This window comes from Ambystoma mexicanum, chromosome 5q, assembly GCF_040938575.1.
Source record: "Ambystoma mexicanum isolate Mex_15411 chromosome 5q, UKY_AmexF1_1, whole genome shotgun sequence".
In the NCBI taxonomy this organism is placed as follows: Eukaryota; Metazoa; Chordata; class Amphibia; order Caudata; family Ambystomatidae; genus Ambystoma; species Ambystoma mexicanum.
The window spans coordinates 849,075,964-849,103,161 of NC_090933.1; the positions used below are offsets into that span (position 1 = coordinate 849,075,964).

A 27,198-nucleotide genomic window follows, 5' to 3' on the forward strand; every position below is an offset into this window, starting at 1 on the left:
TTTTTTTTAACTTCGTTTATTATTGGTTTACACAGTTGGTTACAATCAGCATAACATAGAAGATATTGTTATAATTCCAAGCACTGCACAACATGAAGTTATCCAGGGTACAATTTACAGCATCTTACATTCAACGATGCCTTCAACCACGTTTCCATTAACATTTTGAATATTTTTCCACCCAAACCCATGAAACCTGTGATATGGAGCATGCATTAAAGGCAGCACATTGGGAAACTCCAACCATATGTCTCTGGGTCTAGCTGTCACAGGTATTGTTGACAAAAATAGCTCTTCAGTCTTTCACCCCTACCAGACCCTTCAACCATTCCTCTTTTCTTGGTGGTGCATAGTACTTCCATTTCCTTAAGACACACCTGTGTACATCCCATGTTGAGAAAGCCTCTCTTACGTTCTTCTGGAATATTACCCCAAATCCCAAAGAGGCCACTCAAAGGAGATGATTCTAGATGTGTGCCAATGAGTTCAGTCAACGTTTGATATATCTAGCCCCAAGAATACTGAAAGCCTAGGGAAGGCCCACAACGTGTAGATTGTTCTATGTGATATTTCTGGATTTTAAAGGCTGAAAACAAAAAGGACAGATTTTTTCTTTTTGGGCTGTTTTTGTGTGGCCTTTAAAATGCCGAAATATCACATTCCCCCCTGCTCCTGCCCGCCTCAGAAGGGGATCCTGTCCCCACCATCTCCCGTTGGTTTGCCTGTTAATCGGGGTGGTATAACCCCCCGAACACTGCATTTCCTCACGCACTACCCGCTTCCCAGCCCAACAAACACTTTCTCCCCAAACACACAACACATTAAATACACTTACCTCACTTGATGCTCCTTTCCTCTCCTGCCCGTGCTTGCCAGCCCCTGCATGCACTTGTGTGTGGCATGGGCATGAGAGTTCGATTTAGAAAGACCGCTCTGTACGGTCACAGAGCGGTCTTTCTAAATCCAAAAATGTTTTCCAGTTTATATTTAAACTACTTTTTCACTTGATACCGTGTAGATAGCCTGAGTTTTCACTCTTGCAGCGCGGGCATAGACCATCCTTATCCTGATATATTTTCTTAAGTTTGTAGGAAGTGTAATGTACCCTATTAAGGGTCTTAAATTGCATACATTTGAACCTGGTGTTCATAGAAACAGATCTGGTGATTGAGCACATTTGTCCCCAAGTGTCATCTGTGATTTTCATGCCCAATTCCATGGCCTACTGCTCTCTAGCCTTAACTGTTTTTACAGGGATCTTATTTATTTGTTTTAATTATTTATTTGTTTATTTTGTCATTTGTAAAGCGCACCAAACCCGAGGGCATCTTTTCTAGGGAGGCTAAAGTCCTCTGATAACCATATGAATTGTAAATAAGGACCACAATTTCATTTTCTGGTTGTTCGATCAGACTCCCTTCCCACCATTTCATGAGTGCCACCATCAGAATCTCTGTGATAGTGCCTTTGTGTCCCTCTTTCCAGGTTTACATCGTTAAAAGTTTACCATCTGGAAACATGTCATCCAGCGTATGGTACCCAGGCCTTCCCTGTGTTTCCAGAGAGTATTTGTATTTGTATTTATTGTGTTTATATAGCGCTTTACTCCAAAGCACTTCGCATTATAACAACAAGATACATAGAAGATTATAACAGTAGAAGCAATTTATAAAACATGAGTCAAACCAACAAAACAGTGTATAGAGCAATTTGCCTGTAAAGATAAACGATAGGTGATCGTAAGAGGAGAGGAAGTAGGTAGGGAGAGAGAAAGAGAGGTTTCAGGGTGGGGAATGGAGTCGAAGAGATTTCAAGGAAGGAGGAAAAGATGGGGATGGAGCGGATAGAGAGATGAAGGGAGTTCCAATGTAGGGGGGCTAGGAGCTGAAAGGAGCGAAAGCGAGAAGAGGCACATGGGGGCGGGGGAACAGAGAGCAGGAAGAGGTTGGCAGAACGGAGGGAGCGGGACGTGGTGTAGAATGATAGGAGAGATAGGGGGAGCAAGGTCGTGAAGAGATTTAAAGACAAGACAGAGGAAACGGAATTTAAGTTGGGAATGAAAGGGAAGCCAGCCAAGGTAAGAACGGGAGGAGGAAATGGAGTCATGAGGAGCAAGGAGACGGTTCCATGTGATAATTCTGCCGCAAAAATATCGCCATATTTTTGCAGCGAAATTCACACATGGACCCTGCAGGGGACACCCCCACAACCCGCGCATCATTTTTTAATGTTCGGGGGACACCCCCGCAGCCCCCTCCCACATAATATCCCCAACAAAAATATTGCCTATTGCAAACCAAACGGCCATATATATGGCGATATTTTTGTTGGGGTTATTATTACCTGATACCAAGGAGACAGAGGGTACGGATAGCAGAGTGGTAGAGGCACTTGAGGGGGCCGAGATGAGAGGCAGGGAGTCCAAAAAGGATAGAAGAGCAAAAGAAGAGGCAAGAGAAGATGAGGGAGGAGATTAAGTTTAGTGGCGTGGAAGGTGAGAGGAGCGCACTTTGCAAATGTTAAAAAGGTGGTAGCGACAGGCGCGAGAGGTAAGAGAGATATGGTGGGAAAAGGAAAAGGAGGAGTCAAAGTGAATGCCTAGATTGCCAGCGTGGTCAGAGATGGGAAGATTCGAGGGGGGAACGTGAATAAAAGGAGGAGGAGAGGGAGGGGGTTGAGTGTTGGAGGGAAAGAATAGGACTTCAGTGTTCTCATTGTTGAGAGAGAGAAAATGGGATGACATCCAGTTTTTAATAGCAGTAAGACAGGAAGAGAGATTAAGGTGTAGATCAGGAGTGAGGGAAGAGAAGGAAAGGAAGAGCTGGGTGTCATCAGCATAGAAATGGTGAGAAATTCTGAAGGAAGAGATGATAGGGGTAAGAAGGGAGGTGTAAAGAGAGAATAGAAAAGGGCCAAGAACAGAGCCTTGGGGTACACCGTAGTCATGGGGGAGAGTAGATGAGGTGCGACCGCCCCAAGAGACAGCAAAAGAGTGGGAGGAAATGTAAGAGGAGAGCCCGTTGAGAACAGAACCTTTGAAACCAAAAGAGGAAAGAGTATTGAGAAGTAAGGGGTGATCGACAGTATCAAAGGCAGCAGAGAGGTCAAGGAGAATGAGGACCGAGGATTGCTTAGAGTAGCGAGCAGTGAGGAGGGAATTGAGAACATAAGTGAGAGCAGTTTCAGGGGAGTGTTTAGGGCGGAAGCCAGATTGAGAGGAGGGAATGAGAGAAAGGTTGATAACAAAGGCAGAGAGCTGGGAGTAGACTAGGCGTACAAGTATTTTAGAAAGGAAAGGGAGAAGCGAGATTGAGCAGAGGTTAGAGGGAAGAAGGTTTCTTCAGAATGGGGATGATAATGGCATGCTTGAAAGCGGACGGGAAAATAGCAGAGGAGAGAGAGATATAGAAAAAGGAGGTTAGGTAAGGAATAAGAAGGGGGTACATTTTCAGAATAAGGAGGGTGGGGAGAAGGGGCTGCAGTAGGATGGGATTTGGATAGGAGGAGGGAGACGTTAGAAGGGGTGACAGGTGAGAAGTGAGACATGTAAGCTGAAGGGGCGTGGGGGGAAGAGGGAGGGGAGGAGTGAGAGGGAGAGGAGTTAATGTTGTCCCAGTTAATGTTGGGAATGAATGTTAAGGAGTTAATGTTGAGAGTGTTGTCCCAAGTGGGAGGGAGGGTGGAGAATCACCACAACGGTAAGCATTTATAATATGGGCGAGCCATGTCAGTTTTAAAAAAATGATGTATCCACGCTAAAAGTGTGGTCTGTACTGGGTCGTATGCACATTCATCCTTATAATCGCCATTGATGAATAGGGTTCTAAGGTGTGCCTTGCCTGCTGCTGCACGCTCCAGGTTAGTATGCGGCAGAGTGTTTTCTTGCCCAAACCAATATGAGGCAAACTGTGCTTGGGTAGCTATCCAATATAATTCAGTATGTGGTCCTGCGAACCCCACTGTTTGATGTGGTTGTTTCAAATGTTCCCACTTTTTTCGTACAGCGCCAGCATGCCACAAAAATTGGGACATTATGCCATGTAGGTCGGTGAATAATCTCTTTCTCTGCCATATGGGAATGCTGACAAAGATGTATAACGGTTTGGGGAGAATTATCATTTTGACCATGGCAAGCCTAACAGTAGGTGAGAGTGGTGTGAGAAACCTGAAGGTGTCTCACCCACTAGTCCCCGGGAATCTGTCATCCAGGTGGCCAGTACACAGCCATCGCTTTTGGATCCAGTTCCTATGGGTGGACCAGTGCGGGAGGATCACCTGGGTGAGGGTTCTTCGGGGAATGGGAGTGGGACACCGGATGGAGAGACGCGGTATCCCCTTCCCTGTAACACCTTTACCCCATCCTACCAGGTCGGATCCTTAGGAACTCGCTCCCCCCCTCCCTTTACAACATAAACACTTTCTCACGGACAGCTCACTATGAGAGAAAACGGACTAACACCCTAGCCGTGTACCTGACATGTCCCAATACAATGGTCAGGCAGGGTAAGGCAATTACTGACCATCACACACACCTGACTTCATTACACTTCCCCACACGGATAAAAGGCGGAGCACGAGGGCACACTGTAAGCAAGGCAAAACACATGAGGAAGCAGTAGTTCCAAGATGGCAGTCTAACATGAGGAGAAAGATGGCAAAACAGAAGGGGGTGAAAGGAGGGAGGTGCTCTTGACCTTTTACCTTCACAAACCCTTGAGAATAGAAAGCGTAAGACCAGGAAACTAGGCTGAAGAATCCTGTATTGTATTTCAGAGGTATTTCGGAGGTACCCAGGATCCTCCTGGGTCGGTAATCAAGGCTGGGAGAATCGCCTGCCGCCGTGGTTTGTCCTTGGCTCCTACAACAAAGCAGTGCCAGTAAAATCAACAAAGCTGGTGAGTTAGACTGAGACTGATACCAGACCGGGCTGTGCTGAAACCAAGGTTGTAAGCACCAACATTGTATGGTGAGCGCTGAACCGAACAGTGTGTTAAGACACATGTGATAACCAACGCACGTGTAGTTGAACAACAGCTGAGTGATTGAACTTTGCAACCAAGATGCAATACCTTTGACAGAGTGGTCTGGTACTGCGTGCGTGCTCATTCAAAAGTCTCTGTAAGGTATCCAACTATGAGTAGAGAAAGGTGAAAGAGTGGCAAAGAACTGTGCATCAAAGTGGTCCTGCAACGGGTCAAGCAAAATCCTGTGTACAATCGAAAGTCTTTGATGTTGACACTACCAAACGAGTTGATGACAAAATAGAGAAAGTTGGTCCGAGCCCGAATGAAAATAGTTTTTGTGTTAAAGAGAATTAAATTGGTTTGAGCCCGGCGGAGGGAGACTTATTGAACATTGGGGGTCATTACAAGTTTGGAGGTAGCCATGCCACAATTAGCGGCATGGCTACTCCCTTACCAGGTACCGGGTCCGGGTTCCCCGAATGAGGAATTACCGGGCCATTCCGACCTTGGAGGACCGGTAATTCCTCATTCGCGGAACCCTTCCCCTTTCCCATTTGAGCCCCATAGGGCTCAAGGGGCATGGGGAGGGTGCTAACAACGGGCCCGTTAATAACAGGTCCGTTGTTAGCACCCTGATCTGCTCGCGGGACCCACTAAGGGCGCCTGGTAAAACCAGGTGTCCTTAGCGGGTTCCCGCAAGCAGACTCGTAATGAGGCGATAAGGGGTTGACGGCTCCGGCACCTTTACCGGCGCCGTTAACCCCTTACCGCCTTACTTGTAATGACCCCCATTGTTTTAAACCAGATCTGAGCCCTGCTGAGGGGGATCCGAGGTGAATAGTGAATCACCGGAGAAGTTGAGTACGTGTGCAGTTCCGAGAGGAAAATAACGTATTGTTTGTTTGTTGCATCAGGCCCTCTCAGACAGAAGAGACTTTGAAAGGTATAGAGACTTGGCCCTGATGTTAAAGTCTGAACTGCACCCACGTGCCAGAGAAGCCAGAGACTGTGCTAAGCTTGAGTGTACCGCCTTGTCTCGTGCTGAAAACATGGGGAAGGGAGGCCAACGGCCTGGACATCCTGACATATGATTTATTGAACACTTTTCTTTTGCATAACATTGTTTCACATACCATGTGTATTTAGAGAAGAAGATTGACAATAGGTTTATTATTATAGGCTTTTTATTTTGACAAGACACCCTAGGACTGTGTTGTTATTATTTGATGGTCGTAGCTTGCTCCCATCTTTAGATTTAGGATTAGATAGGCGTTTTTCAAACCCTGTTTGAAGTTCAATAAACACCTTGAACTTGGTCACTTGTGTCTGTCTTACTGTTGATACCATGCCTTCCTTACATGTGGTGTCAGGATTGGGATGTGACTCAATTGAGACAAATAGGGGAACCCTAAAATTCCAGAAGCTTAGTCATAGAGCCTCACACCCCTCTATCACTACAAAAGAATCCATAGGCTTTGATATCTGTATTTATTTATTTATTGCATTTGTTATACGCCCAAACCATTGGGTATCACGGCGTAGGTTACAGAAGGCTTACTTTCTCTGGTTACAGGGTAATAAGGCTTTCTCTGGTTACAATAGAGAAAGATGCGAGAAACATGAACACATACAGCATAACAGAATGAACTGGTAATCATAAGAAATTAAAATTATTCATTATGGTGAGTCTAGTAGAAGGGTGAAGTGAAGGCAAGTAAAGTTTCTGGTGGCATGGGGTTGATGGGTACCAGGTAGGATTAGTATTTGTTGAATAGCCAAGTCTTTAGGAATTATTTTAATTTGGGGTGAGATGGTTCTTCTCTCAGTAATGCTGGGAGTGAATTCCAGTTTTTTGGCGGTTGGACCAGGAAGCTACTACCTCCTGACCTTGTGCGTTTGAAGCGTGGTATACAGAGTTGGGAGTTTTTGTTAGATCTCAGGGCTCTTGTCGAGGAATTCGGTCTTACTGTGTTGTTGAGGTGCACAGGGGCCTTCGTAGCTAAGCATTTGTGTGTAATGCAGAGGGTTTTGAATCGTAATCTTGCTTTGATGGGCAGCCAGTGCACCTCTCTTCTTATGTTGGAAATATGGTCTGCCTTTTTGATGCCGAGAGCTGCTCTCAGTGCTTTATTGTGTAAGAGTTGGAGTTTTTCTAGGTTGGATTGTGACAAGCCTAGTAATAGTACATTACAGTAGTCTACTTTAGACAAAAATAGTGCTTGGGCGAGAGTGATGCAGTTTTCTGGTGTCAGGAATTGTTGACTCAGCGCTATTGGTTTGGCAGTGTAAGCAGTGGAGGTGGAGAGAGTCTTAATGTGCTTTCTTATGGTGAGATTTGAGTCCAGATAAACACCGAATGTTTTAACTTGGTTGAGGATCGGGAAGGGTGTACCATCAATGATGAAGGAGGTGTAGTCAGGGTGGAGGGATTTGATTTTAGTCGGGGCACCCAAGATAAGGATCTCTGTTTTTTCATCATTGAGGCAGAGACTGTTTCTTGCCATCCAATTTTGTATGATAGCATAGATTTCATTTATTAGGCTTTTGTCTTGTTCATAGTTCCCTGAAATAGGGATCAGGATCTGGGTATCATCTGCAAAATTGGTGTAGATGACACCCATATAATCAAGAGCAGCAAAGAGAAGTTTATTATAGGCATTGTAGAAAGTGGGTGAAAGGCATGCACCTTGGGGAAAGCCTATGGGAACAGAAATAGGATCTGTGGCTTCCCTGCCTATGGCAACTCTCGAGGTTCGATCAGCTAAGAATGATTTGACCCAGGCTGTGGCTTCATGTGAGAAATAGAAGTTGCCTGCCAATGTATTACAGAGTTTATCATGATCAAACAAATCAAACGCAGCTGATAAGTCTAACAGTAGTAAGATGCAGAGGTTACCTGAGTCTCTAATACTGTCCATTTGGATTTTTAGGTCCAGTAGGGCTGTTTCCGTGCTATGGCTAGGCCAGAAGCCAGGTTGTCTTGTTCCTAGTAAGTGGTTTGATTCCAGGTGGAGTTGGATTTGGGAATAGGCTATTTTATCTATTATTTTTAGAAGGAAAGGGACGGTGGTGATGAGGCGGTAGTTGGTGGGTACAGTGGGTTCCAGGGAGGGTTTTTTCAGGAGGGGCGTGACCCAGGCTTCTTTGATGTTGGAGAGGACGACATTCGTTCTGAAGCAAGCATTGACAAAGTCAGCGATGATGGGGGGAGACTGTGGGGCGCATAATTTAATAAGTTGGACTGGGAAGCAGTCTCCTTTGTAGTTTGATGGTTTGAGCCCTACAATGATCTCTTGGACCTGGGTTTGGTTGACCTGAGAGAAGCTAAACTGTTGGCATGTTTTGTCCGGTCTAGATCTTTGGGTTTTGGGGTGGACCTTTTTTAGCTAGTAGATTTTGTTTGGCTATGATTTTATCTTCGAGCTTCTCAATTTTAGTAGCTAATGCATGTTGGATTGTGGTACACCACTCTTTACTGGCTGTTATGGTATTTGTCACAGGGATGGGGTTTTCCAGTTCTCGTAATATAGTGAACAGCTCTTTCGAGTTGGAGGCTGTGTTGTTCATACAAGCATTCAGGGCATTGGCTTTCTGTTCAATAACCAAGGTTTTATATTTGTTGATTGCCTCGCTGAGAGATTTAGCTGAGTCTGGAGTAGGGGATTTCTTGTAGCCATGTTCTAGCGCCCTTTTGAGCCGCCTAAGCGTCACTAGTTCTTGATTGTACCAAAAATTGGAACTTTTGGCTTTACGTGGTGTTTTGGTATTTTGTAAGCAGCTATGGTAGGCAATAGCAATACAGTTGGTATCTGTATTCTGGGTGGTGAGAGGCACAGATCAGCAGAGAAGCTATTATCCCTCCAGGGAAAAGAGGAATGATTCCCACAGACTTAGTTTTGATACCCCTCCTGGGTGTTATATAAGATTGCCCCCAAAATCTGGCCTGGCTTGGAAGTTCGATCTAGATGTTCTAGCAGTTGTCATAGATTCCGACTTCCGGGGAGACATAAAGGTTCTCCTATAGAACATGGCAAAATTCCATTTGAAGTACACCTTGGGGATAAAATTGCACAAGGAATTCTTGAAAGGGTTCTATTTCCTCGTTTTAGAGAGCGTGTACTGGAAGATACTGAGAGAGGTTTATGTTTTGGGGAAGCTGATGAACCATCTACCACTGAAGCAAAAAGGGAAGAAGAACCTACCATCCTTCCCGACCTAGCCTTCACCCAGTGAAATGATCCAACACTTGCTGAGGCTTTCTTACAAATAATTCCTGAAGGAGAAGTAGTAGAGAAGGGAAGTCCCTTTTTCTTCCTAAGACAGGGATTACTGTACAGAAAGGAAACCGTCACAGAAGGCCTAAGTAAAACTCAGTTAGTAATCCCCAAAAGCCAGGGGGCGTGGTCTCGGCCCATGTAGTCCAGACGTGTCTTGCTGCAGCTCCTGCAGGGATCCTGAAAACAGATCCTGATACTGCAGACTGAGGCATTTGTGTGCCGTACTGAAGGAAGGGCCAGGTGTGGGACACCCGATATAACAAACAAGTGAAGTTGAGAGGAGTAATGTTATCCTGTGAGCCTGCAGTGGGCAGTGCATGCATCGTTGAGGTATGGCTGATGCGACCGAAGGCGGCAGAGTTGAACTCTGAAGGTGGACTCAATCGAGAGCAGAGGGAGACACAATATCGCTGAAGAGCAGCCCCCACAGGGCTTATTCAGATTGGGAGGCGGAGACCAAACTCCCATCATCCGAGGAGCTGGCTGCCCTGGACCGTGGGTGAGTGGCACTGCAGAGCGGAGCCTGATAGCGGGGAAAGGCGAGCCGCAGCAGTGAGGGAAAACAGGAAAGGACTGTGAGGGGTGGCAGCAGACTGATGATAGATGGCCAATGTGAAAATGGAACCCTGAGGATTAGCGGACACATACAACATGGCTGGTAGAGCTGTTGGCAGATGGAGGGCGCCAAGAGAAGGGGGTGCTAAATTATTGGAAGTACATTTGAGACGCCGCCCCCAAGGGAGTTCTATAAATGGAACTTGACACTAAGCGCATTGTAAAATTGCATGTTGGACTAGGTGACGGAGGGATAGGCGACTACCCCGCAATTGAGACTTGTGGACACGAAGTAGGAGGGAGAATCCATAGAAAGACCTAAGTGGAGAAATACACAGGTGTGGGCGAGTCAAAAGGAGAGCAAATAGCGAACTATGCGACTAAGGCAGTGATGCCCCCCCCGCCAAAGAACAAACAGAATGGGTCGATCATGGACCCTTCTAGATGCAGGCGTAGCCCATGGAGGCGTCATTCGTGACGGGGGTGACAGAAGAATAAGCTGGGGAGCAGCGAGAAGACCCACAGGAATCAAAGATATTAGCTGCAATACTGGATTTAAAAACTTCCCTAGAAGGCAAAATTGAGGCAGTGGGCATAGATGTACAACTCCTCCGTCAGGATGTCAGTTCGCTGACAGAAAGGGTGACAACCACAGAGTCAATACTGAAGGAAATAGCCGCGGTGTTGGAGGATCACACTACGAAACTGCTTAAATTGGAAATTAAAAATGCCTCACTTGTAGCCAGGATTGAGGAAGCAGAAGGAAGGTCCCGAAGAAACAACGTTAGGCTATTGGGGCTGCCAGAGGGAATCGGGGGCCGGGACCCGACAGTCTACGTTGAAACATTACGGCTGCAGGAAATTGGACCTGAGAAGCTATCACAGCGCTTTGCAGTGGAGAGGGCGCATAGGTCCCTACAACGGAAACCCCCTCTGGGCTTGCACCCTAGACCGATAATAGTGAGAATATTAAACTTCAGGTATCGAGAAGTAGTGCTCTGCTATTCCAGAGAAGGATGAACCATAAAGAGGGTAGACGCAACAGTTGCCATATACCCAGATTATACACCTCTGGTGAAGCAAAGGCGTAATTCTTTTATCTCTTTCAAGGCACAACTCAGGAGGCTAGGCGTCAAGTATATGCTGATGTTTCCAGCCAGGTTAAAGATCCTATATGGGGAAAGACGCACTTTCTTGAAACTCAAGCAGCGACAAACATGTGGCTAGACCACAGTAATCTTGGCGATAAGAGAGAGGAGTGCCTTCCAGGTGAAATGGACGACCCTAAAAAATTAAAGGCAATAACTGGCTCGGGTACACTGGACAACATAAGGAACTTAATAGAGGGACTAACTACAGGCCTGGAACAGCCGCTGGAAGATGCTGAGTAGCGGCAAAGGCAGAAATAACGGAGTAATGCCATATAATTGACACAAGTTTGCAGTTACAAATGTGTTTTCTGTTTGCAGGGGAGGGCAATGACACCACTAGATGGTGTTAAAACAACCCCAAAACAGGTGTTTAGCTAGGTCAGCTGGTTGCCGTCTTAGAACCGGTACCCCATGGATGTAACCCAGGAGGTACGGGTCTGCCGAACGGGATTTCGCTGTTGAGCAATGTTTACACTTGACGTTTGGGGGGGGGTTTGGTTTTGGTTAGTGTTGGTTGTGAGCTCAAGATGTCTAGAAACAAGGGTGTGAATGGCGAGGCGATATCAGGAAGATGTAGAAGATTTACCAATTGTAGGGTGCAGGAATGTATGAGGAGTCCGGAAAGCTCCATGGCTAAACAGAAACTAGGGAAAGTGGGCATGTTGGGAGGAGGGGAGTAGACTATCACAAGCTACCATGCCTAGATGCAATATTTTATCATGGAATGTTAGAGGATTAGGGACATATATAAAGAGAAATCAGGCGGAAGCAGGTGCCTGTGGCCCTATTACAGGAGACACATCTACTTCCTGAGGGTCAAGATTTACTACTGTCCAGGTGGGGTGGGGGGTAGGGTATGGTTCCACATATTCCCAGTACGCAAGAGGGTTCCTAATATGGGCAGACTCATCAGTACTGTTGCGTGTGATAGAGGCAACACATGACAACCAGGGCAGGTATGTCAAACTGCATGGATATATAGGACAAAAAGAAGTCTGTATAGTGAACTCGTATTTCAACCAACACTGGGATTCAGACTCATGTTAAGAAAGTTAGCAGCAGGCTGGTCACAAAGAAGAGAGATCTGATGTTTCTGTGGAGTGGGGATTTTAATTTCGTGCATGATACTTTGATGGATAGATCACTGCCTTCTCGAAGTGGGCCAGCAGGTTCTAAGGTGGCCTTAAAGGCAGTCCTATCAAATCTGGCACTAGTGGATATATGGAGGGAACGACACCCTGGAGTCAGGGGATATTCATTCTACTCCCCCCCCCCCACCATGCTTTATATACACGGCTCGACTATATATTTGTAGGGCCAGAGAGTTTGGGGCAATATATAGGTGCTGAATATACGGGGCACACAGTATTGGATCATTCTCCCCTGCTGGTAATATGGGAAGCTGGATGCTATAGACCCCCGGTACTGACTTGGTGACTCCCGGTGAAGGCGTTGTAGGACAAGATTTTCGTCGATTCACTGAGGGAAACTATAGACCAGTACTCGGAGGTGAATGTTGGGGGTGTCAACAGTTGGGGAATGGTGTGGGAGGCGCTGAAGGTGGTGGTTAGGGGCGAGGCAATTTCTAAGGCGCGAGGGACACGTAGGCAATTGAGGAGAGAATTGGAGGCATTAGAGGCGTAGGTTATGAGATTGGAATCCCAGCCCTGTGGAGCTGGGGAGTCAGAACATACACTTGCTGAGGTGTGCCTAAATTGTCAGCAAGTCTGGGGTAGGTTGTCAAAATGTGATTATGAGATGAAGATGGAACAGGCACACAAAGAGGGAGATACATCTGGGAGAATGCTGACCTGGCTGTGCAAGCAGGAACATCCTAAGAGAGTTACAACGCTGCTCCAGGATGAATGTGGGGTCCCATGGAGGTCACAGATGGTGCTTGGAAAGATTAGGCTCCTTCGTTTGGTAGATGAGCAGGCAAGGGAGTTAGATCAGCTTGTTTCAATAGAGGAGGTGAAAGAGGCAATTGAGAAATTGGCTTCAGCTAAAGCGCCTGGGGGAGATGGATTGCCGTCAGAATTTTATAAGGAATACAGCTCGGTGCTGGCAGAGCCGCTATTGAAAGTGTATGAGGAGGCATATGACAAGGATTTCTCCCGCTGGGAATGAGAGAGATGTGGGTCACACCAATACTAAAGCCCGGGAAACCCCTGTAAAGGTGCGATTCATATCACCCTCTGGCCCCATTAAATTATGATGCTAAGATTCTTACAGCAATATTGGCGCGTCGGGTGCGCAGGGTGATATCCACTGTAATACATCCAGATCAGACAGGGTTTGTCCCAAATTGTAGCACGTCATTAAACCTACGTAGGTTACAACATGTGATAGATTGTACAAATGGATGCCCGGAGCATCTGATGATGGCTTCTCTAGATGCTATAATAGCTTTTGACTCTGTGTATTGGGAATGGATGCTTGCGGTATTACAGAGGTTTGGATTTGGGGAGACGTTCAAATGCTGGATCAAGTTGCTTTACACTAGCCCAGTGGCTAGACTGAAATCCGGGAAGTGTATTTCGGGGCTGTGAGACATTCATAGAGGCACACAGCAAGGGTGCCCTCTGTCGCTGATGCTTTACATCTTGGCATTAGAACCGATAGCGGTGTACCTGAGGCAGGAGTATCTGGCCGTGGGCATATTGATTGCTGAAAGGCGACACCTTCTATCGCTGTATGCGGATGATGTTCTGCTGTACCTTTGCGAACCAGCAGATAACCTCCCCATCATTATGGAGGTCCTAGATGACTTTGCTGGGCTGACCGGGATTAAGTTTAGTAGAGAAAAGTTGTGTGTATTTCCTCTCGTGGGATTGAGAGAGAAGGATGAGATGAATCTCCTTGAATTCTGGCTGAGATGGAAAATGTGTAAATTTTGGTATCTGGGGGTGCAGATAGCACATAACCCATAATTATAACACATTGTGAGCACTGGAGGGGGATACGGCATTCCATGAAGTTCTGGACACGCTTGCCGCTCTCAGTTATGGGAAGGGTGTCCAAAACAAAGATGGTAATACTCCCAAGACTGCTATATGCATTTTTTTTATGTCTGTTGCTATATAGAACCAGACTTTTTCCAGCCGCTGGAGGGGATACTGAGAGACTTCTTGTGAGGAGGCGGTCGCCGTAGGATAGCTCTGAGCACATTATACTCACCGTACCTAGAAGGGGCAGCACAATTACCACAATTTGAATGGTACTATTTGGCATTGCAGCTAAGATTTGTGGCACATTGGCTCATGGATGAAGCAAATACAAAAACAGATTTGCTAAGTCAGGTGGTATGGCCGAGTAGGCTTAAGGAGTGTCTGTGGGCTCCGGCGACATGCATGAGGTCCCAATGTCTGCTATTGCAACTAGGCAGGCTGGTGTGGAATAGGACATTGAAGGTTACACGATCGTCTCGCCCATATGCTAGTCAGGCTCCATTGGTGGCATACGCCAGTACTAACTGGGCAAAGCTGGGGGTAGCTAGAGTCTGGGAGAGACAGGTGGCATACACATGGGGAGATTTGTTCACTAATGGGCAGTTTAAAGAGCTGGATGATCTAGTAAAGACGGGCTACCGGGAGGACAATTCCTGTGTTATGTGAGGGTTCGTAGAACAGCTAACCAAAACTGGGAAGGGCTACCAGAGAATCCGACAGAAGATGCGTTATTGTCATTAATGTACCAGTTGGAAGATGGAATTAAGCCAACCAGTCGTATATATGAATGTATTAGAGGACTGAACAAAAATATGCATGAAAAATTGAAGGGCAAGTGGGAGCTAGATGTAGGGGGGACAGATAACTGCTGTACAATGGGAGCAAGCCTTGTCTTTTGTCAATTGTGTATCGCGCAATGAGAGGTTTAGCTTGATACAACTTAATGTATTACATAGGTCATATATGGACCCCGATGAGTGGTTCAATTTGGAAGAGGGTTAACAGCTGTCTGCACATGGTGTAACTCGGATGAAACAGACCTAATGCACATGTTATGGAGATGCACTAAGATACAAATGTTTTGGGACCAAATAGAACAGACTTGCAGGAAAGTGGAAATCATTAGATTTGAATGGACCCCTTTGGAATGTCTCCTGGGAGTATATTCCAGGCCAACCAAGTTCAGGCACATATTGAAGTTTATGGACTTCGCTTGCATACTGGCAAAGAGGAGAGTGGCTATGTCCTGGAAATGTACATGAGTACCTGTATATAAACAATGGCGGAGGGACTTTGAACACTTGAGCCTAGCAGAGACAAGGGAATGGGCAGACGCTAAGAGGGGCTAAACGATGGTCAGTCAGATCAGTTTCCATCATGGGAGAGCCTGCTGCTGGCAACATTTCCACCATCAGATGACAGGCCGCCCTGAACACAGCACAGTATGACAAGATAGGTCTTGAGAGTGAAAGGTATACCTGCAATTTGAAAGGCGGGTTCTCCACCCTAGCAAATGGTAATAGACCCCTGGAAGTAGGAGCTGTGCACGCACCCCAAACAATCTGGTACATGAATTGAAAGTCAGTTGTCAGAGCTCAAGTGTAAATAGTTTTTGGTTATATTGTAGTTGGGTAGAGAAATGAGTGTACCTGAATATGCTATCTATAAAACGTGATAACAATAGTAACCGTTGTGATTGTAACAGTGGAATGCATATTAATTTGTGATGTTTTGTTATTTTTTACTTTGAATTATATGAAAACAATAAACAGATTAAAAAAAGAAGTAATCCCCAAAACCCATCGGAAGATCGTACTAGAGATGGCACATTCTCATTTGACAGGGGGACATTTAGGAACATCTAAGACCCAGGTGCACATCAGTGGGACATTTTATTGGCCAGGCATCCATGCTGAAATAAAAACTTCATTCAGACGTGTGAAATATATCAGAAAAACAGTACTCACATTCCCTTGCCTACCCCTCTGAATCCTTGACCAATAATAGAAGTCCCTTTCTCAAGGATTGGGATGGATATCATTGGACCATTGGAAACCTCTAGACTGGGTAACAAATATGTCCTCGCTACCAGATACCCCGAAGCATTCCCTGTGCCGAACAACACCAACCAGCAGATTTTAAAACACCTATTACCATATTTTTCCAGGGTTGGTTTTCGTAAGGAAATCAAGCACCCAATTTTATGAGCAAACTCATGGGTGAAGTCAAGTCATATCGCCACCCTAAGAACCTCAGTTTACCATCCCCAAACAAACAAATTGGTAGGAAGATTCAATAAAATACTAAAACCGATCCTTCGAAAGTTGGTAGATAAGGAAGGGAAGAACTGGGACCGCATGATCTCCTGGGCCCCATTTGCAGTAAGAAAAACCCCTCAGGCATCCACTGGATTCTCTCAATTTGAACTACTTTATGATATAGAACCTAGAGATGTCCTAGATATGCTCCAGGAGACATGGAAAGAAAGAGAAGAGGCACCCATTCCCCTTTCACAAACAGCTATCAGATTGTGAGAGCATATAAAACTTGTTTGAAATCTAGTCTATACTTGTATGGAAAAAGCCCAAGCACAACAAAAGTCCACCTATGACAAAAGGGTAAATTTAAGATAATTTTCAATAGGACAAATGGTATTAGTCCTCTTACCTACCTCTTACCTACCTCGGAAAACAAACTTGTCTCAAAGTGGCATGGGCCGTATGAAATATTCAAACGAACAGGAACCTGTACCTATAACATAGCCCAACCTGACAGGAAACAAAAGACCCATCTCTACCACGTAAATCTCTTAAAAGAGTGGACGAAATAGCCTTCTGCTGCCAATGCCACAATACTGTCTTGTTTTGTACCAGAGGAAATAGATAATTCCATAAGAGCTATCTATTCAACAACAAGAAGATTTAAAAGATTTAGTTACAACATTCCCTGATGTATTATCTGAGAAACCAGCAAGAGGGCAAGGCACTTATCACTGTATCGGAACTCCCAAGGGAAAAGTGGTCCATCTGAAACCATATAGACTCCCGGAAGCCCGTAGATAGATAGTGGTTGAGGAAGGGAACACAATGCTGAGGGCGAATATCATCGTACCCTCTTCAAGCCCATGGTCCTCCTCTATAGTATTGGTCACAAAACCTGACCATTCCTGGAGGTTTTGCATAGACTTCCGCCAAGTCAACGCCATCTCCGACTTCGATGCCTATCTCATGCCACGCATCGATTAATTGATAAACTCGTAAATGCCACCTTTCTATCAACCCTAGACTTAACTAAGGGGTACTGGCAGGTCCCAGTGCATGGCCCTGATAAGGAAAAGATAGCTTTCTCGACACCCCTGGGACTATTCCAGTTCAAAGTATTCCCATTTGGCTTACACTGGGCCTTTGCCACTTTCCAGCGACAAATGGACAAAATGTTACAGTCCTACTGCGATTTCTGTGTGGCTTATATTGACGATATAGTCATTTATAGTAAAACTTGGGAAGACCATTTTTTCCATCTCTCCCTCAGATAAGCCAGCTAAACTGCCAATCTATCCAAATGTAAGCTTGCTCAATCAGCCGTGAACTACTTCAGCTTCTTTGTAGGGAATGATAGTGTCCAACCTCAACATGAGAAAGTGAATGCCGTCCTTGATACCCCCACACCTAAAACTAAGAGAGACCTCAGAGCATTCTTAGGGTTAATAGGTTATTACCATAGGTTTATCCCTAACTTCCCGGACAGGACAGCTGAAGCCCAGACAATTAATTGGACTGACGAGGATGATGTATGTTACAACAACCTAAAACAAACCCTGTGCCAGAACCGGATTCTAAAGGTAGTAGATTTCTCAAAGGAGTTTGTGTTGCAAACAGACGTCTCCCTTACAGGGATAGGAGCAGTCTTGTCACAAATTTTCGATGGATTGGAACACCATATCTCATTCACTAGTCACAAACTTCCCACATGAAAAAGTACCACGTGCTGGAATTAGAGGCCCTTGCCATCAAGTGGGCCATCACCCACCTTAGATACTACCTCCTAGGAAGGAAGTTCACACTCGTCACAGATCATTCTCCATTAGTTTTGATTAGCCAGCGGAAAGATTCTTACCCTCAAGTCATGCGATGGTTCTTAGACCTGCAACCCTACTGTTTCACTGTGGAACACCGAAAAGGCTAAGACCAAGGAAACGTAGATTTCCTTTCTCGGTTTCCGGCTACATCGCATAGGGGAAGGGTATGTGAGAAACCTGAAGGTGTGTCACCCGCTAGTCCCTGGGGATCTGTCATCCAGGTGGCCAGGACACGGCCTTTGTTTTTGAATCCAGTTCCTGGGGGTGGACCAGTGCGGGAGGCTCACCTGGGTGAGGGGTCTTCGGGGAGTGGGGCACCGGATGGCAAGAGGTGGTATCCCCTTCCCTGTGACACTGTTACCCCATCCTACCAGGTAGAATACTTAGGAACTCAGCCCCCATCCCCTTTACAACGCAAATACTTTCTCACGGACAACTCACTATGAGAGAAAACAGATTAACCCCTGAGCCGAAGTATGTAATAACTGTATCTAACACTTTTATCCTATGTAAGCAATGTCTGGAGCAAATATCACTGCAAGCTATTACTGTAACCAACCTGATTAAGCAATAAGGGCCCAGATGCCCCTGGGCTTGGCACGCCATAGAAATGTCAAAATAAATACATACATAAATAAATAAACTGTTACTTTCACAAACCCTTGAGAATAGAAAGCATAAGAACAGGAAACCAGGCTGAAGAATCATGTATTGTGTGTCAGAGATACTCTGGATCCTCCCGCGTCGATAATCAAGGCGGGGAGAATCACCTGCCAACGTGGTATTGTCCATGGCTCCTACAACAAAGCAGTGCCAAGGAACCAGTCTGTGCTGAAGCCAAGGTTGCAAGCAGCAACATTGTCGAACATTGTGTTAAAACGCATGTGATAACCAACGCAAGTGAAGTTGAACAACAGATGAGTGATTGAACTTACCTGACAGAAGGGTCAGGCACCGCGTGTGTGCTCATTCTAAGGTCTCTGTAAGGTATCCAACTAAGAGTGAAGAAACGGTGGCAAAGAACTGTGCATCGAAGTGGTCCTGCCAAGGGTCAAGCAAAATCCTGTGCACAATCGAAAGTCTTCGATGTTGACACTACCAAACGAGTTGATGACAAAATAGAGAAAGTTGGTCCGACCCCGAACGAGGGAGATCAATTGAACAAGTTAATGACAAAGTGAATTAGGTTGGTCCAAGCCCGAACTAGGGAGATCACTTGAAAGCTTTTGGGATAAAATAACTTTTGTGTTAAAGAGAATTAAGTTGGTCTGAGCCCGGCAGAGGGAGACTGATTGATCATTGTGTTAAACTGCATCTGAGCCTGGCTGAGGGGGATCCGCAGTGAATACTGAATCACCCGAGAAGTTGAGTACGTGTGAAATTCCAAGACGAAAATAACGTATTGTTTGTTTGTCGCGTCAGGCCCTCTGAAAGAAGAGACTTTTAAAGGCAAAGAGACTTGTGCACAGAAGGCCCTGATGTTAGTTTCAACAGGCAGATGGGGAGCAAGTGCAAGTGGATCTTGGCCACCTGGCCTAAGCCCCACCAACCTGGTGCCTTCCTGGTTGCCGCTCTTTTTCCTCACTTAGCAAGCCCCGCCCACCTGGTGCCTTCCTAGTTGCTGCTCTTTTTCCCTACTTAAGGAGCACTCCAGCCTCTTTTCCTTTGCAGATGGGGGAGCAGGTGCAAGTTGATCTTGGTCACCTGGCCTAAGCCCTGCACATCTTCTTAACCGTGCCTCTTCCTTCCTACTCTTAGATCAAGGGTGTCTCTCGCCCGGGCGTCCGAAGCGAAGGGCCGTCGAAGAAAAGGGCAATTTCTGTTTGGACCAGGAGGGTCCAGGGCCCGAACCCCTGCTCAGACAGCAGGTAAGCATGAATAAACATGTGTTTACTCCCTATGTCCCTACAGGCCATCCCCACCCCTCTGGTCCCCCTTTGATGTTCCCTTATGCCTCCCCCTTCTCGCACACAGGTGTTGCCTGTTTTGCTCGATTCTTCTACCCTGCCCTCCCTCCTCCAGCCTACTTTTGCAGGAGTCTGTCCTGATACATTCTGGTTTCACCATCACCGTCTTGTGGCCAATGCTGGATTTGACTTTATGGACTTCATTGATTCACGGTGTGTCACCCTTTCTCATGGTGGCCCTGAATCATGCTGTTCCCATAATCATCTTGTATCCAGGTTTGCAACATTATGTGTTCCTACTGACATCTGTAATTGTATTCGCTCTCCCCTCTTGCTTCTCCTCTCTTTTTGACTGCTTGCTCTCTGTTCTCTCCTCTCCCTTTCTCCCTTTTCCTATCTCCTCCCCTTACTTTCTTCTATGCACTTACTCTATCAGAATTGTCCCTGGACCTAGTATGATAGCAACCTCGTCTGTCTCCTCCACCCTCCCCTTACTTTCCCCGTCCCCCTCCAGCATTATCTGAAATGCCGTCAGGCTGAGTACGATAGTTAATTTCACATCCTTACTGTTCATGGCCTGTAAGAATGTCATTGGATTTTCCCTTGTTCCCTCGCTTGCCTTGAAGTGCTTTGAAACTTATTGTGTATAGGCGCTATATAAATAAACTATCATATCATAACTGCTCCATCACACCAGAGACTGTGCTAAGCTTGAGTGTACGGCCTTGTCCCGTGCTGAAAACGTGGGGAAGGGAGGCCAAAGGCCTGGACATCCTGACATATGATTTCTTGAACACTTTTCTTTTGCATAACATTGTTTCCCACACTATGTGCATTTAGAGAAGAAGATTGGCAATAGGTCTATTAGTATAGGCCCTTTTATTTTGACAAGACACGCTAAGACTGCGTTATTATTATTTGATGTTCATACCTTGCTCCCATATTTAGATTTAGGATTAGATAGGTGTTTTTCAAACCCTTTTTGAAGTTCAATAAAAACCCTTGAACTGTGGTCACTGTGTCTGTCTTCCTGTTGATACCATGCCTTCCTTACAGTGACATATGGGCCCATTTGTCCAGGTTGGTTCTCAAGTATTCTTTGTATGTATGATAATTGTTAGAGAGCTGTGTATTTTTTCTTTCCACTAAAATCACTCCTAGGTATTAAATCTGATCTGGGGTCCATTTTAGCGGATATGCAGCTTGTGGTCTAGTTGTGGCATTTGTTAGCAGAAACATTTCCGAATTGGTGTTGTTCACTGTGAAACCCGAGAATTCCCCAAAATTTGTGATGTCTTCCATAATTGGGTCTAGAATTCTCTGTCGGTCTCTAATGTGTAACATAACGTCATCAGCGTAAAAGGAGATCATCTCTGGGGAACCAGCAATATATACCACAGTGTTTATGGCATTCTCTAATTAGGTCTGCCATGGGTTCTATTGCCAGTGCAAATAAGATAGGTGGTAGGGGGCAGTCCTGGCGTGTCCCTCTTGGCATGTCCCTCTTTCCAATTGATATGGCTCAGATAGAGTGGTGTTAACTAAAACCCTGGCTAATGTCTGTGTCTATAGTAACCAAATATATTTAACCATCTGGTCACCCAGCCCACATTTAGACAGTGTAACAAACATATATTCCCATGAAACCATATCAAATGCCTTCTGCGCGTCTAGTTTAAACGTCACTGCTGAGTCCTTGGGCCACATGTGGCCCATTACGTTGAACACTTAGCATATATTCAGAGCGGTTTGCCTACCCAGTATGAATTCTGCCTGATTGTGATGGATCATGTGTGGCATCAGGGGTAGTAATTGTTTTGCAATCATTTTAGCAGATATATTTGGCATCAACGTTCATAAGTGATAGCGGTCTATATGAACTCCACTCGTCTCCAGGTTTCCCAGGCTTTAGAAGCACTGTTATCGTGGTCTTGCGTCTCTGGTAGCTGAGAGTTCGAGAGGGTCTCTTCCCAGACCCTCAATAAATATGGGAGCAGAACTGCCCCAAACGCAATGTAAAATTCTGCTGTTAACCCATCAAAAACTCTCAAATTAGTGAAGCCAGCGAGAACTCTTTAAAATCCTCAAGGAGCTTGAAGCCCCACCCCCCCATCACTAGTTTCCCTAAAGACAAATCCTGGTGCTCCCTTGTACAATCAACCCATGCAAACAAAACCTCAACCTCCGAGATAAAACCATTCTCAAGAAATCCCTGCTCCCCACCTCCACAGCGGAGACCCCCAACCCTCACAACCCTGCCTTTCCATTTCTCCCCTGTTTCCTCGAAAGAGGTGCTCACCACCATCCAACGCCTCAAAGCTTTCAAATGCACATGTGAGATCTGCCCTGCCAACCTAGTCAAGATGTGCGCAGACCCCCTTGCTCCCACCATTGCTAAATATATCACTGCCTCCTTCAAGTCACGCACAGTTCCCAATTCCATCAAAGAAGCCTGGGTCACACCTCTCTTGAAAAAACCCTCTCTTGACCCCACCCTTTCTACCAACTACCGCCCAATCACAATGGTACCTTACCTCCTGAAAATCCTTCACTGCGCCACCTACTCTCAACTCCAAACCCATTTAGAAACCAACGACCTACTTGGCACCAGACAATCTGGTTTCCGACCCAGACACAGCACTCCTCGACCTAAATATTCAGCTTGATCATATCCGCGACACTGGGGACCTCACTATCCTCCTCCTCCTGCTTGACCTCTCTGCAGCCTTTGTTTTCGTTGACCACATCCTCTGTCACCACCTCACTGTCATGTTCAACCTCTCTGTCACCACCTCACTGTCACGTTCAACATCTCCCTCGAAGCGGCCAACTGGATCAAGTCCTTCCTAAGTGAACAGACCTCTTGGGTCTTCGCTGGGGCTGAATCAGCCGATCCCTTTCCTGTTTCTTATGTGGTCCCACAAAGATCATGCCTCACCAACATTGTACAATATGTACACTAAGCCACTCTGACCACCTGGACAACCTAAACATCTCGTACACAAACTATGCCGATGACACGCAGGTCCTCCTCAAACTCACCGCCTCTGCAAACATCAACCAGGTTTTCAGCATCATCCAGACTCGGATGGCTAACCACCATCTCTGCCTGAATGATGACAAGACAGAGCTGCTCATTGTTGGCTCTCTGCACCGCCTCAAACATTCAAACATCTCAACCCTGCTTTTGCCTCCTTTTGTATCAATGGGAACATCACCCCGGTCTCAACCCATGTCAAAGCACTGGGAGTCTATCTTGACTCTGAGCTAAACATGTATAAACGTGTCAAGGCTGTTACCTAGTCCGCAACCTATTCCACCAAACTTATCAACCTTTCCAGGTAGTTCCTCACCCTTATCAGAAAATTAGATTACTGCAATTCCATCCTCACAGAAACCTCCACAAGAAATATTAATAAACTACAGCCAATCCAAATCAACACCCTCAGAGCAGTCTGGGGCATGAAACGATCTGCTCACATCTCCAAAGTGAGACGCGAAGCACACTGGCTACCTATTAAGGCATGCATTGAGTTCAAAATCCTATCCATCACTCGTTGCTGCCTCCACAAAACTGCCCCTCCATACCTCACCCACTGCATCACGAAAAGTCCAGTCTAAGCAACCTGCGATCCTACTCCTCCACCTCGTTAATCCCCCCGAGATTCACCAGAAAAAGAGCTGGAGGAACGGGCTTAACTGTGATCGCGCAACCCTCGGGAACACGCTCCCTTCCAACATCAATGAAGAGCCCTGCTACCAGATCTTTCGTAAAAACATCAGAACAGCATTGTTTAACAAATATGCCTAAACTATTGCCTGTTTTGCATTACCTGTAAGTATGACCGTTCTCCGACACCATTTTGTAACCTACTTGTCATAAATGCACAAACTGTAATGTAACCTCTCTAGCGCCGTGATACTTCTGGGTCTTGGGCGCTATCAACAAATGAAATAAATTTTAAAAAATCAGGGCCGGGGGCTTTGTTTCTTGGGAGATCATTTATAACTTGCATAATTTCTTCAGTGCTGAACCGAGTATTAATCTGGTCTCTTGCACTATCTGACAGTCTGAATATAGGAATATCCTCAAGTAGCGCGTGGATACTCGCCACGTCTTTGGGAGTACCGGCATGGTAGTACTGGCATGGCATATGGTTACATACATTTTTTATGAAAACAGCTGTAATTTCATTGTCAGCATAGTAAATTGTACCATTGTCATCCTGGATGTTGACCACATGCTGTGGGCCTTTTTCCAGTTGAAGCAGTCTCACCAGACTTCTTCCTGACAGCTCTCCCTCACCCTATTTCCTTCGAGACATATTTAGTCTCACTGGTGCCATGTTCCCTGAACTACTCCTGGGTTGTCCGTATGTCTGCTAGTATCCCATGGTTTGGTTTAATGGCATAGCTATTCTCAAAATCTTTAAGCCTATGCCCGTACTGCTTTATATCGCTTCTAATGGCTGGGGGTAGATCTCTGTCTTCGGCTGGGGCCTCCCGCTGCAACAGCCTCCCTGCACTCTAAAACCTGAGGGGAACCATCTCCGGTTCCGGAAGCACCTCAAGACCTTCCTCTTTGCTTCTGCCTTCGCTCCCCTCTCCCCTGCTGATCTGTTCTCTCTTGGCACCGTGCACCTGGCCACCCCCTGTCCTCCGGGCCAAGGTACCTGCTCACCCTGCCACCCTCCTGCACTGCCTCCGGGCCACCCCTTGCACGGGGGTCTGTATCTGTACCCATGCTGTCCCCCCCCCCCTTTTCTTCCTGCACTTATCAGACCTACCCTGTCTGCTGCCTTAAACCCAGCACTTGCCAATTTCTGGCTGCACTACCACTGTATGTTGCCTTTATTATTTATTTATTATTATTTATCTGTTTCTCCTTTGCTATGCACTTTGCAATTTTCCCCCTTCCACGCCCTTTTCCCCTCCCCCTCTCCCATCCACTTGCGCGTTCTCAATGTCACTGGGCCTAGTAAGAGCGTTGTTTTGTTTTCCCCTGTTCCCCTCCCTTGCCTTGTCGTGCTCTGAAACACTTGTGTACGAACGCGATAGAAATAAAATATCAATATCAATATCAATGAGGACGCTAAAATCTTTGGACATAGGCAACCCCCTAATGTATGCTTTAAAGGCTTGCCACAGTATTCCATAAGCTGTGTGCTGTTATCATTATGGATGAAATATGTGCATATGTTGTCTGCAATGTCCGTTTTGAATACTAAGTTTTGCAGTGCCTCCAATTTAAATCTCCAGGCAGTGCTATTTAGTGCATGGGTTCCAATGTCTGACTGTAGCAGTATGGTGCGTGGGTGCATCTCTACATTGCTCACCTTTCCCACCAGTTGTCGTGACAGTCTATTCTGGAGGCCATATCATGAACAGTAGAGTAGTACGTGAATTTGCATGTTTGTGGGTGCATCGTTCTCCACACGTCACAGAGCATTAACCTGTCCATTCGGCATATTATGCTTCGGGCTGCTTTTGACAAGGGTCTAGGTGCTGTGCCCGGTCTATCCACTCGTATATCAAGTATAGTATTCATATCCCCACCCCATATGATCGTGATAATTGGGTATGTTTCCAAGAAATCGGCAATAGTCACATACAATTCAGGGTCATCTAGGTTGGGACCATATGTATTCACCAATAGTACTTTCGTATCGGGGGGCATGGCCAACAGGCGAGCGATGAAGACGTGATCTCTTGGAAGCTCCGTTGGCCAACAACAATTATCCTGGAAATATCCTGTTATGGCAGCCTTAAAGCCTACAAATATACACTGATGAAGAGGTGAATACCCGAGGAGCGAATCCCGAACGTTTGAAAGCCTGGAGGTCACCCCCGACAGAGCTATCCTGATCCAAACACTGTGCTGGGCCGGAGTGGGAGAACCTGACAAAATGGCCGCTGTGCGTTGCCCGCGTTAAACGAAGAATACGGCACCCTTCGAGCTCCGCCAGCCTTACCGCCACTGACCAGCGCTAAAGGAGGAAGGTGGCACTGCTGGTCGGATTCCCTCGCGGAAGCCCCGGTGGCGGATCCTTGGCCAAGGGAGACGCTGTGGACCCGGGCAGGGTGAATCGGTGAGGAGATGCCTGGTGTCCGTTAAGCCGCTGCGAGCCCCCACTGGGACGGTGGCTGGCTGTGTGCTTCCCCTGCGAGACCTGTCGGTGCCGGGGTTGCGCTGGGGGAGGAGGCGACCCAGCCTGCTGGTGTGGTGCGGAAGGGGTGCCCACCCAGAGAATAGTGTACTTGCTGCACCGGAGGGACGACCCCGGCACTTCCTGGGGCCTCAGCCCGCTGCTGGAGGTGGCTGCCTGGAGGTGAGACTAAAAAGGCCCAGCTTTCCCAGATCCGCTTTGAGCCACCTGATGGGGGTGTGCGGGAGCAGCCGGGAATCATAAAGGAGAAGTTCGACTGTCGGTGCGGACCTTGAACGCCTCATCTGCAGCCCGGTACCTGGCCCTGTGGTGCACGGGAACTCCCCGGCAAGCCAAGCACAACAGCAACAACGGTGAGAGTGTATGTAACCTCTCCTTTTTTCTCCTGTCTCGGTGGGGGTGTGACCCCATCCCCCATACTCAGAGCGAAAATCCACCCGCAGGAGGGACGGAGGCGCCGGACTGCAGGGGGTGCATTTTTATCTGCATCAGCAGCGGGCGGCGCCCCGGGCTCCCGAGGACATAATAGGATCACTTTGACCAGGACGAGTGAGGGGAGCCCCGGTGGCAGAGGGCCCTATCCCTCCTCCTAATCCAAGTTGGAGGAGCTGCTGCTAAGGCGCCATACTTGACTGTGGTGGAAGTGCAGTCACAAGCGAAGACCATAGTAAGCACTGGCACTATATCTCCGGAACAGTGACTGTCTGCCCGGCAACCCTTTAATCGGGCATCTGAATTATCAATACCATTGGGGAGCCCAGCTGCAGCCAACTTCACCAACGGAGGGAAGCAAGGGGATGCGCTTGACCTGTTACCTTCCTACTGGCAGATAGATACACTGGACCTGCGAGGGTGCCTCTCACACCCCACCAACCGACAGAGGTCACAATGGCACCCACCTCACCTCTTTCCATTCTGCACTAACCCCTGGAAGTAAACAGAAGAGACATAAGAGAGGAGAGTGAGGACTAGACCACCCTTACCCAATGTGCCTGCCCAAATAGGACTGCAACGAGCAACAGAGCCCTTGTTCACCCTCAGGAGATTAACCCTGCGGACGGTGGCATTGCACATCACTGAGTGATGATCAGGTTGGCCATGCTGTGACTTAACACAGTAACAGAGAGAGAACTGTGTAATACAGGAGTGCC

At 46.7% G+C, this 27,198-nt stretch overlaps 1 protein-coding gene across 3 annotated transcripts in view; it reads left to right on the top strand.

Annotated features, from left to right (window-relative positions):
- C5QH8orf88 (chromosome 5q C8orf88 homolog) overlaps nucleotides 1-27,198 on the top strand; it is a 1,871,959-nt gene that overhangs the window by 1,032,434 nt on the left and 812,327 nt on the right. The window lies entirely within an intron of this gene.